The following is a 12,316-nucleotide window of genomic DNA, read 5'->3' as shown; positions in this document are numbered from 1 at the left end:
AAAACTTTGTGCTCCTACAAAATACCAAACCCTCCTCTTGAATTATAGATGCCTATCATCCTTGTTTTCTAAAGAACGTTGACTCCTTTTCTGTTTTTTTTTCTTTTCTCCTCCTCCTCCTCCTCCTTCCTTCTCCTTCTTCTTTAATGGAGAATCAGAACTGGGGATTGTGTCTATACCAACTGTAAAGAAGTGAGAAGCAGACCAGCCACCTTCCTAAGGTTACCTGAACCTTTGTCTCTGCATCCTGATGGTATTCCTTCTTTTTACTCCAAAAGAGGCAAAGACCCATTTTCAAGATCTACCAGGACAGAAATGTATTTTTCTGGTCCTTTTAACCCTGTCAGGAAGTACTTCTTGAAGCCTAACTTACATTCTTCTTTATAACATCCAAGTCCTTTTAAAGGTCTTCCTAGGTCTTTCCTAGATTGCTTTGATTCTTTTAGATACCTTTTCTAAGCCAGCCTTACCAGCCTGAGAATAACTCTGGATCAGGCGGTATGCCTCTCTACCCTTCACCAAACCAGGCAGGTTGAGAATCACTGGATAGAGAATGAGCCTTGAAGGACGGGGTAGGGAACAGGTTATTCTAAGGTACATTCTAAAGATTTCACACCAACCTCCAAAATTGAAAAATATAATGTCTAAAAAATAAGTGCTTCGTTTTCCAAGTTGCCCCCAATCTTACAACTGAAGTTGTTTATTTGGTCCCCAGATTCTCAAAGTTTTCTCTTTTTCTTTCCCACAATCCATGGCATCCGTGTAGCTGGTCAGCAGGAACAGATGAAATAGGCTGGTTTGAACTGCTGGTTTGAATCTTTTTGGTAACACATTGGCATTAAGAGCCGTCCCATGGCCATGTAAACTGCTTCCAGTTTGTAGGAGGTGACAGTTCCTATCTTGCTCCTGATGGTACTTTCAGAAAAGCTAGAGGCTAAATGAAGCTGATCAGGATTCCTGGAATGTTGGCCACCATGATGTGGGAATCTCTGAGTGGAAATCCACATAAAGTCCAGGAGGCAGACGTTTAGAGGGTGGCAACAGTCAGTGAGAAACAGAGATGCTAGGTTGATTTAGTCTGAATAACTTGGGCCAATCAGCCAATGGTGAGAGGGACATACTAATGATGGAAACGCTGAAGAAGAGGCCCAGTTGCTGAAGCCTGGACTCAGTGTTAGGCACCAGGAGCAAAAAGTAGCCGAAACCCAGGGGAAGGACCCCCAGCAGGGATTGCAGTCTCTGGGAGTGCAGCCCGTTTCAGAGGGCAGTAGTGCAGGCACACCAGACACTGTGGTCTGAAGCACAGTGCCCATAGTGTTGCAGATGATCAGGGCCTCGGCTCCCTTTGAGGTGCTGTAACTCAGCCAGCTCAGGTGGTTGACATCCCGGATGAAAAAGGGCGGGAACTAGACATTGTCTACTCTCTGGGTCATGTGCATGAGCCTGAGGTCCGAGCTCCTTCAGGTCAAATGGTCATTCTCGCCCTAATACTTTAGCCCCTTCAACTTCAGGTTCTGGATGCAACCTCGGACTGCAGCCACTTCTCAGTCCCTGCTGACTCCTTTCCTTCCTCGCTGGCCCAGCCGTGCTCTCACAGGCTGGTGGATAAGATGCTGAGAGGGAGAACACATCAGCTCCGGAAAGGCGTGTGTCCGCCACGCGGCCCACCTCTATGTCTCTCCAAGTGGGCTCCACACTGGGCATGGGGAGCAGGGTCTGGACCCCGCTTCTTCACTCATGTTCATTGAAAAAGAAAATTAAGTTTTCTATATCGCTCCTACTTCATCTCAAATTCAGTCTTCAACTTACTTTTTCTGGCTTAAATCTCCATCATTTTAAATTTGTACTAATCTTATAAGGCCACCAATAAATTTCATGTTTCCAAACACGATATATGCTTTTATGCAGTTATTAAAACTTACAACAGCATCTGAGACAGTGGACTACTCACTCCATCCTTCATAAAATATTTTCCTCTCTTGGCCATGGTTTTTCTTCTATTTCAGTTTATTGCTTTCCTTCTCTTTTCTTCCTCTTCCTCTCTCTCTCCTTCTTATGCTTTTTAAAATTCTTTTGTGTATCCTTCTTCACTAAACTTTTACAAGTTCAAGTGTCTCAGAGCTCAATCTGGGGCCTTCTAAATCTGTACACTGTCTCTAAGTGACCAGTGACATCATCCATTCCATGATTTTTTTCAAAATTAAATATCACTCACACAGACACATATGTACTTTTTCTGTGATCTGTAAGATAATAGGCCAAGAATACTCATAATTTTTTACATTGGGCTTCTTCAGATAGTGAGTTTTCTAAATCTATACAATCTCACCAGGTCATTTTTTACTCCACAATGAATACTATTTTTTGTTGATAATGCACAGATTTTTTAAAATCTCTAGATAAAAGTCATAAATTTAAATACCCCTCACTGCATTTTGGTAACACTCAAATGCACAGCTCACCCCCTCTGTGTTCTTGACCCATACCTACCTGTCTCCTTGATATCTCTGCTTATACATCTCACTGAAATCTTAATTAAACATGAATAAAACAAAATGTTAATTTGTTGCTTATCCCAAAAAGATACCTTCAAAGCTAACCTTTCATTAACCTTCTCTATCTCAGAGTAGTACAACTGACCCAATTACTGAAGTCAGAAAACTGGGACACATTTTGACTCCTTCCTTTTCTTTATCTCCCCCTTCCAATCCATCAGTAGGCCCAGTTGGTTGGCTATGAGTCTAAATTTTGTCAGGTATCATCCATGTAGATCCATGTCATCTGCCACCATCTTACCCCCATATGCCACTTATTTATTCATAAGCATCCTAACTGGTTGCTCTAATTTTTCTCTTAACTCTCTCCAGTCTATTCTCTATATAATAGCCAGAGGGATCTTTTAGAATTTAAATGAGACTCCTTCCCTAGTTTAAACCTTTCCATAGCTTTCCAATCGCATTTCAGTTCCATTAAACCCCCAAATTCTTGCCAGGTCTTTCTAGCTCTGCACAATCTGGCCAGTGTTGGCTTTCTGACTTCGCACTTGTCTCTTTCACTAGCTCGCTAAACCCCAGGCACCATGGTGTTTTCGCAGTTTCCTTAATTGTTCAAATTAGTTTCTATTTAGGGAACTTTGAGATTCTAATTCCCAGGAATAGTTTCCTACTGATTTTTCATACATCTGTCTCTTTTCATTACTCTAGGTCTCATTTTAAATCTACCCTTTTTGAGAAATATTTCTTGAAATCTGTTAAGTAGTTTGCCATGCCCCTACCAATACTTGGCTAGCATAGCAACTGGGTATTTACTTCAGATTACTTATTATAATGAGGAATCATTTCACCCATGTTTGTGTACTGGCCCACTATCTTTTATTTTAAATATACTCTATGTAGGTGGAGGTTTTGTCAGGTTTTCTCACTTTTAGGTGTAGACACTAACACATAATAGGTACTTAACACATTTTTTGAAACTAGTGACTAAATATTACAACTCAATAACATCACCCATAATCCAAAGAGGAATGTGAGGCCATAAACAATTATAATGAAGGCCTGAGATACTTTCTAATTTTTGTCTTAAATTTTCATGCAGACCTTTTAATATTTTAATATTCAGAATTATTTGTACTCAAGCCATGCCTTAATCCAAAGAGAAACATCAAAACCATGAATTACCTTTTCAAGATAAATAGAATGTAAATTTCAAATTGAGACAAAAGCTAACACAGACCCCTTCAAAGCGGAGATGACATACATTGTAGCAATAATACCAAACATACCAAAGCAACATACTATTGCTTCTTAAGAGTTGTCTTCATGTAGATACTATGGAAATACCAGTTTGCACTGTCCCATTCTCTTTATCACAGTAAGCCTATATTATGGTATTGTCCTAATTTCTTGAAATGGGGATCCTCAGGGTCAGAAAAATTAGGTAAGTAGTATCCAAGGCCACACAGCTAACACGGTATGGACGCTACTGAGTCTGAGTGCTGTGTGTTGTATTTGCCACTATGTGGTTTCTCAACAGGAAGGGCAATCGAATAAAAATTATGTGTAGCAGACTCTAGATACTCACTTATCCGATGCCCATTCTTGCATCTTTTTTAGCTTGCCTTTCTGTAAAATAGAGGTTGTAAAGTTAAAAACTGTAATGCCCAGACTGCATTGCAATACAAAGCAGAGATCTGTCAATAAAATGGAAAATGAGTCAGCTTTTGGCAAGGAGATCTCACAGAGGTCTGTTTTTCTGGGGCAAGTTGTAGTTTCTGTTATTCAGTTCCTAGAATCATAAGTGTTAGGTGACAAGAATGGCATCATTCATGTTTCCTTTGAACAGTGTTTTTCTCTGGCTCTTCTGTAGATTTTACAAACGGTTGCTACTTAAATTAGTAAGAAATGCGTTGTTCTTGTGCCATAGTTGATTCAGTACCTGTTACTAGAAATAGGTTGCAATAAGTAACAGAAACTAAAATGTGGGATTGACTTACTGAAGCAAGTAGAGAGATGAAAATTCAGTGTGAGATACTGATGCTGGAAAACTGGCCACATCTCTCTATATACAATGAAATATATTTGGTCAAATCGTCACCTAATGAACTACAGAGGCTGTACCATTGGAAAGGGGCATAGTGACCCGGATGTTGGCTAGTGCTGGCTCTATTATCACCTTTAGGGAAATTCTGTAAGAGCTAGAGGAACTCAGGTGAAATGTAGAAGCGTGGAAGCACAAATAGGAGGAAATGACACTTTGGTGAGAGAAGTACTCTCTCCCTGCAGTTTGATGTCTATATTGTCATAGAATGCTAAAATTCAGAGACCTAAAAAGTTAAATAATAAAACCATATTTCTTACTCTAAATAGAAACCATGGGAAGGGCAGCAAAAGCAGCAGCCTTAGCAAGAGGCAAACTGTTGCTAAAGTAAGCCAGGCAAATGCAGCCTGTCTGAAGGCAAAAACAAGATTAAGGTTTGGCCTTCCCCCAAGTATATTACTTTAAGTCACCCCAAGGCAATGGCCATTCAGTGAAGGGAGGGAGATAGGGAAAAATGTAAGGGCCAGCGTGGGACTCTGACTGGACACACGTAACCCACTGACACTCTGGCAGAACCGCACAGCAGCCAAACCCCTAGTCTGGATCACACAATCCTGTGACTGCCATTGCTCCACCATGAAAGTTGTAGAATAACTCCTAGGGTCCCTCAACACACAGCCACAGACAATCTCTTTTGAAAACAGATTTGTGCAGTGTCTCAGAGGGCAGAGCCAGGGACCACTAAAATGGAACGACAGAGTCAAACACCAGCTGACCCAGAGCTTTCTCTGCTGCCGGTTCAGGGATTCCTGATTGGCAGGATTTGAAAATTGCTATGCATGTTCCTTTCTTTATTTTTTTAATCCTCTTTTCCCAAATGGAAGTTTTCATAACAGCCAATCTGTCTTCTCCACACTGGGCAAGTTTTTTTTTTTTTTTTTGAGGCATATAATTTGTCTTTTGGTTAACAAACTGCCAGAGAAGCAGGAACTACAAGTGGGCCCATTGTTGAGATTACCTGTCATGAAGATCACACACCTTGAACTTTGAGGTGGCTGCAGTAACTACAAGAGAACTTGAGAATGTCTCCATAGGAAAAGCAGCAGTTACATTCTACTGTTTGGAAGAATAACATATAAAAAATATTAAGTAGCCAAGATATAGACTACAGAAAATGTTAATTTTCCACCAAATAACCATTTTCTTCTTCCTACTAAGGGAACACCTACTTTTTTGTGAGTTGGCAATGAGCCCAGAAAAAAATAAAGCACCGTATTTTCTAGTCTATGTGCTTTTCCTTTAATATATTCTGAAATACCTCTGACAAATGAGAAAAGTTAAAGTGTGCTCAGGATTTCTGGAAAAATTTTACTTTCCTTATGTGGTAGATATCCCCAATGATGGCCATCATAGGTTCCTCCCTTTTCTTTATAGGCATGTTCTTTCACAAATCAGGAAGAGAAGTCTAATTCTTCTTTTCATGGGATGGCCTTAGTGACTGGTTTGGCAGATAGGATAGAGCAGAAGTGACACATCAGAATTTTTCAAACTGGGTCATGTGAAATCTCTTAGTGGCCGAACATTTAGTGATGACAAACTGGAGTAACGTAGGAAATAGAAAATGGTCCTAATGAACCGATATATCAGGTTATGGATTTCCCAGGCAGAATGTTGAAAGTGTCTATTGTTTTCTGTTAGATGTATAGAATAAGATACAAATAGAGAAAAAATAAGCTTTTTTAAAAAAATCAGTTTTACAGAAGAATTTAGAAGAAAAAGAAGAGTTAAGACTCACTGGACTCAAAAACAGAACTATTTATCATCTTTGGTCTTCCCAGGCAGCAAAAGATTTCTCAAAACAAGAAACGGCCTGAGGACAAAACTTACCCCGAGTATTTCCAGTGACGTACAACAGGAGGGTAAAGTTCTATGGTGCATGTAGAGCACCGTTCCTCACACCTCAGAAACAGTGACAGCAGGGCTTCAACCAGACACAAAGGTTTCTGCAAATGTCAGAGTGACGTACACACAGAGTGACATACAAACACCACCAGCAAACAGGGCTCCAAAGAACCTTAAGGGAGTAATCCCACATCATCAAGACTCTCAGCCCAAAGCAGAGAGGAACCTCTCCGAGGGGGAAAAATTGTGGGATGGCTTTTATTTAATGAATTGAAACCCACCCAACAAGACTGGACTAAAAGGGACAGAGGCAGTTCAAAATAAAAAAGAATCCTTGACAACTCCAAGCTTCTGAAGGCAGAGAGTAGGCTGAGAAGCTATGCAGCAGCAAACACAGGCCGTTTTTAAAAGAAAAGATGTTTTAGAGCACAGAGTGAGAAACCAGGGGGCAGAGGAAAGGGGCACAGAACATTATTCTTAGGGGGCAGAACTCAGCTCCAGTCAGAAACTGGTGACATGTGCTCAGCTAGACGTCAGACTCCTGTGGATGAGTGATCGTGATGTGCTTCCTCTGAAACACCACCCCTTTCACATTGTTTTTTTTTTTTTCAAATCTTATACTCTTATATCACTGCTATAATATTTATTGTTTATTAAGTTTATCGAGCAGGCACATTTTCTCTTAGGTCAAAAATTTTCCATTAAAGAGAAATCCATGCTTGAGAAACTGCACCTGAAAAATTGGATCCTCATCTTCCCTTGAACCTGATTTAAATTATGAATCCTACAATTTAAACCAAAGCTATAGTGAAATACAGCTTGAGGGATATTGGGAAGAGGTTAGTCTATTTTCCATGGGGAAGGCGCATGCATGTGGGTAGCCAGAGAGCAGCAGATGGTGCTGGTCTCCTCAAATGGCCAGTATTGATGCCTTGCTTGTCACGTGACACAGTAGGCTCTCATTTCCTTCCCCTGGATCTGAGTACACTTTAGTTATTTTCTTGACCGCTAGAATGTGAGGAGCAATCTTCTCAAATATGTAAGGCCAGGTCATGAAAAGCCTTCCTGCTTTCATTTTTAGCACTAACTCTCGGGGCGCTCCCTCTCAGAACCCAGCTGCCGCTCTGTGAGAAGCTGAAGCCACAGGCAGGCATTTCATCCGAGCTCCCAGGCAACAGCCAGCATCCACTCAGCCACAGAGTGAGTCACCTTGGACTCTGAGCCCAGTTAAACCTGCAGAAGCCTCCAGCCCCGACACAGTCTGACTGCAATCACATGAGATCCCAAGTAAGGACAGCCAGCTGAGCCTAGTCAGTCAATACATGACCATATGTGATGATAAGGAATTGTTGTAAGCTACTAAGTTTTGATCTAAAAAAAATAGATGGCAAGAACACATGTGTTCAGAAATACTTTTCTTCTGGTCCTTTCCTCCTTTTTCAAACAAAGGCATGGGGCCTATAGCTGGAACAATCATCTTGAGATCTTGAAGGAAATTATCAAGACATTTTTGGGGACTTTGACCCTGAATTCCTTAAACTATAAAAGAAGCTAGCAATCACAAGCTTGCTAACTTCAAGATATTAGAAAATATAATTTCCTATTTTTGTTTCTGGTCACACACAGCCATGTAACCAGATACTGCAGGGATGAGAGAAATGTACAAAATAATGCCATAAAGTGTGTACTTCAGTAAACAGAGGATGCTGCTTCAGCTTCGAGTTTTGTGGAAAAAGAAAAAAAATAATCATACAATTATAAATTTGTCAGGGTGTATAAAATAACAATCATATTAGCTGTTCGATGGCAAGACAAATATTTCTTATACCAAACTGTAGTAAACATATGCTTCCTAGATATGTATTTTAAAAGATATAATATGATACGGTATCATTTACCCACTGTTAACAAATACAAATTTATCATTCAAGATTACATATTTTAGAGCATCTCGTCAACAAAGGCATAATGCCAGATAGTCCAAAGCAATTTTACAAAATCAAAAACAATATATCTGTTTTACAGCTGTTGGTAGTCTGAATTAATCAAAGAATAAAATAAAGAATACAGAGGAATTGGTGGCCAATGATTGTTATTACCTATCTTTTAAAAAGATAGTAGTAAGCTTTTGATAAATCAGATAAAACCCAGTAGTGTAAATATTGCATTTAATTAAAGATGGCCTTAAATGCTAATAAAAACATGGTTAGCATCCTTTTGTGGAACCAGGAAAGCCTAATTAGAATATTGCCTGGATGGAAGACTCTAATTTAATCTGGAGATTGGCTGAGATAGCAGCCGAGTAACAAAGTAAGGGTTTTCTAACAGAACATTTCTGTTCATTTTATAAAATTAGAGATGCTAATGGTTTAGCCCAGATTATATGTCCAATAATTTTAACTTGGACAAAATTAAATTGGGTAATCCCAAATGCTCTCTTTGACTGTGTGTATATATGAACATGGTGTTGACTTGGATATGTGAGGTGAGCAAGGTACTAAGGAAGATTCATGACTTCAGGTTTGTATACTTCAATGCCTATCCACACCCATCACTAAGACTGGGAACACAGAACAAACGAGGCCTAGTTTGTGTGAGAATGATCTTTAACTTGAGGGGTCAATGGACTCTCCATGTGGGTGTCAGACGCATATATGGGAAGAATATGTGGCAGTTCAATATATAGGTCTTGTCAGAGAAAATGTAAGGAAATACACAGACGTGAGTAATCTGCTGAGCAAAATGGCCTCCGCATGCCATGCCTCTTGGCGTATTTCCTCCTTTAAGGTCCCTTACCCATTTTTTTAAGCATTTGCTTTAGAAAATTTGTATTTGAAGATTCTCCTTGTTCCTTTGAGATGTAAATTTTTTCGAAACAACTCTTCACAGTTTCACAATCCACGAATGTCTTTCTTGGGGACCTGAATGCCAACAGTTGGGAGCATAAATAAATTTCAAGGGAGACTGTACCTATAGCTCCCAGTTTTCATGGGAGAGTAAGAGCCTAACTTTAAAGGAGCCACATTGCAAAACTATCTCCTATCATGAAGACGTGGGTTTAATTTTTCTTTGGATAAAGCCAGTTAGAAAATAGATGGCATGACTTCCCCCAACAACCTCCAATCCAGTACTTTCCATTTCCAACTAGCTCCCCACAGTGCTCAAAAACCCTTCTGCTTTTTGTTTCAGTGGAGTTGGGTGTAAATTTAGTTCTGGCCTATCTCCCCTAATACAGTAGCCTTCAATAAAATCTTCCTTGCCTGTTTTACTTTATCTAGTACAAGTTTTCATTTTATATATATATATATATATATATATATATATATATGAAATCATGAGTAGTTGTGCCTAGGGAGAGATCAGAGTGTGAAGAGGCAAAACCAAAAAACAGAGCTACAATCAAAAAGAGAGAAGAAGAAAAACAAACAAAGGATATCAGGGAAGCCAAGGAGAAACAGTGATTCTTTTTTATAAGTTGTTTTATAGACTATATGGGGAAAGACTGCCTTAGATGCTATTAAAATTTACCCTTTAGTGTATAATACGAATCAGTAGATGATGTATACAAACAGAACTTTTTCACTGTGAAATTAATTTTACTGAATTATATTATAGTATGATGCTACCAGTCTGTATTAAAGGACATCATAAGAAAGATGTGAATGATATACTTTGCAGGTTTAATGTAAAGCTGTTGAAAAAAAATGTTCACTACTGTTATACCAGAGGACCTCAATTACGTTACTCTCTGAGAACCTGGTAAAAGAAATATCCCTCTAGTCCCTGCACGAGCAATAACAGAACAACTTCACTTCTCTCCTGAGTGACGTTCATAGCACATTTACAGCAAGTGTGAGGGATTTCACAGCACAGATGTGAAACAATAAAAATCATAGCATGACCTTAGTTTCTACCTTTCATTTCCCTGAGCCTCAATTCCTTCACTTCCTCAACTTGATTTCATCTTTTCATTATATGTACATTCATAAACAACCTTATCCTTTCTTTGGAGACAAACTAAAATCTACATTAGTAAAAATAAATTTCGTGAGCTCAGATTCAATAGACCATTCGGCTACTACTAGCTGTTTCATTGGGGGCAAATTCCTTAATCTTTTTCAGCCTCAGTGTGCTGATATCCACAAATCGAGAACAATCTCTGCCTCAGAGAGGTAGTATAAGGATTGAACAAATGAACAAATGTAAAGCTTTTAATACATTACTGTTCAATTAGGCTGGATTATGAATCACATGTGGAGAATATGCTTGGAAAACAGAAGTATTGAAGATACTTAAGTTGAGGAAAATGAAGGAGCCAGAATCAGTGCAAGGTTTGTTAGTCTCTGAAACTCTGCTCTCACTCTTGATGTGGTTAACCTTCAGACGGGCAGAGGACCTCGTCCTGAGTTCAGGACACAATCACTGTGGAGCTGTCCAATACAGATACTTAGGCCACTCCTATGCCAAAATAAAATGAACTGTTGAGTGTGGGATGAGCACATGTATATTTTTAAAAAATTTCCATAAACTAGGAACCGCTACACTCCCTGCAAAAAAAGAGAAATCTTTGCTCCTCAATATGCTTAAGAAGAGTCTCTTTGGTTCTGCTAACAGTATTGGGTTTCAAGCCCCTAGATATAAATAGTTTTTTAATCATGTACCTCATAAGGAAGTTAAAAGAAAATAAAACCTTACATGAATATCCAGAGAAGGTGCCTTTGCTAGGAATATTAAGTACCATGAGAGGCAACTAATTCAGGAGCAATAAGCAGCAGAATGCTGTGGACATGAGAAATAAGCTTGATTAATCCTCTCTTATCTGTTAAAGTCTATTTTACCACAGAGTCAGATAAGGCAAAAAAACCCTGATGGAACATCGTGAAATAAAATTCACATATGTTGAAAACAGAAATTAAAATCTATTAGAAAGGACAAAATAAAGATTTGGGATGACTAATTTGGGAACCTGCTTTGCCATATTCCAAGAAACAACTATTGCCAGCAGAACTGTCCAGAGTTGATCATTTCTGAAAGATTGTACCTATTGATTTTACTTTACATCTTAGGATTTGTTAAATTTCTAGCCCCACAGTATACTGCAAATATGACAATCCAAGGGCAACTAATTAAAGGTCACACATCTGTTGCTTTAGAAATCGGTAGGTTTCCTAGGCCTCTCTGACCACATTGGTGCTAGTCTCCCTAAAATTTAGCTGATTTATCCAGAGAAAGCTATAGGTCCATGAGAAACTTACTGGGTAAAATATAGTTGGAAAATTTGTCTGAGGGTCTAGTTAGGAGAAGTTTCATAGACATATTTTTAGGAGGCTGGTAGGAGGTACAATTGATCCAGCTGCAAAGAAAAAAAAAAGAGGGAGGGAGTATGGTCTCTTTTAGGAAAGGAGGTTAGACCCTGCATGGATGAATAGTAATAATAGATTCAGTGGGAAATGGGTAAAACAAAAGGATAAGAGCTAAAGTCTGAAAAACCTGAAGCTTAAAGATTGCCATCCTTTCCGTTTTGAAGGTAAAAAACGAGAGGGGGGTGGAGAAAGAGAGAGAGAGAGAAAGAGGAAGGATGGGGGTAGGGAGTTAAAAATAAAACAGCCCGAGTTGCACTTCTTTTTGTCAAGAACTTTCTTCAGGCAAGAGGGTGAGCATAGCAGATTAAGAGAAATAACTATCAGAGATGTTCAGTTTAATGTGGTTCAAATGCCAATTTGAGAAAGGTATCTGAGTAATTTTGCTTATTTCTGTGATATGGCATGGGTACTGAAGGAACCTGTATTATAAGAATACAGAGAACCCAAAGAAAAACAGATACTTAAAGTCAGAAGCAAAAATAGAGCCAGAAACCTGGCTAGAGATCCTACACTGT

General features: G+C 39.1%; 1 pseudogene; it reads right to left on the bottom strand.

The window, feature by feature from the left end:
- Window positions 1-684: 684 nt before the first annotated feature.
- On the bottom strand, window positions 685-1,668 carry LOC118977463 (sugar transporter SWEET1-like; annotated as a pseudogene).
- Window positions 1,669-12,316: the final 10,648 nt, after the last annotated feature.

The sequence above is a fragment of the Sturnira hondurensis genome, unplaced genomic scaffold, assembly GCF_014824575.4.
Source record: "Sturnira hondurensis isolate 20B ecotype Veracruz unplaced genomic scaffold, ASM1482457v3 Scaffold0021354, whole genome shotgun sequence".
NCBI lineage: Eukaryota > Metazoa > Chordata > Mammalia > Chiroptera > Phyllostomidae > Sturnira > Sturnira hondurensis.
The sequence above is the reverse complement of the archived record's forward strand: the minus strand, read 5'-3'. Positions and strand labels throughout refer to the sequence as shown.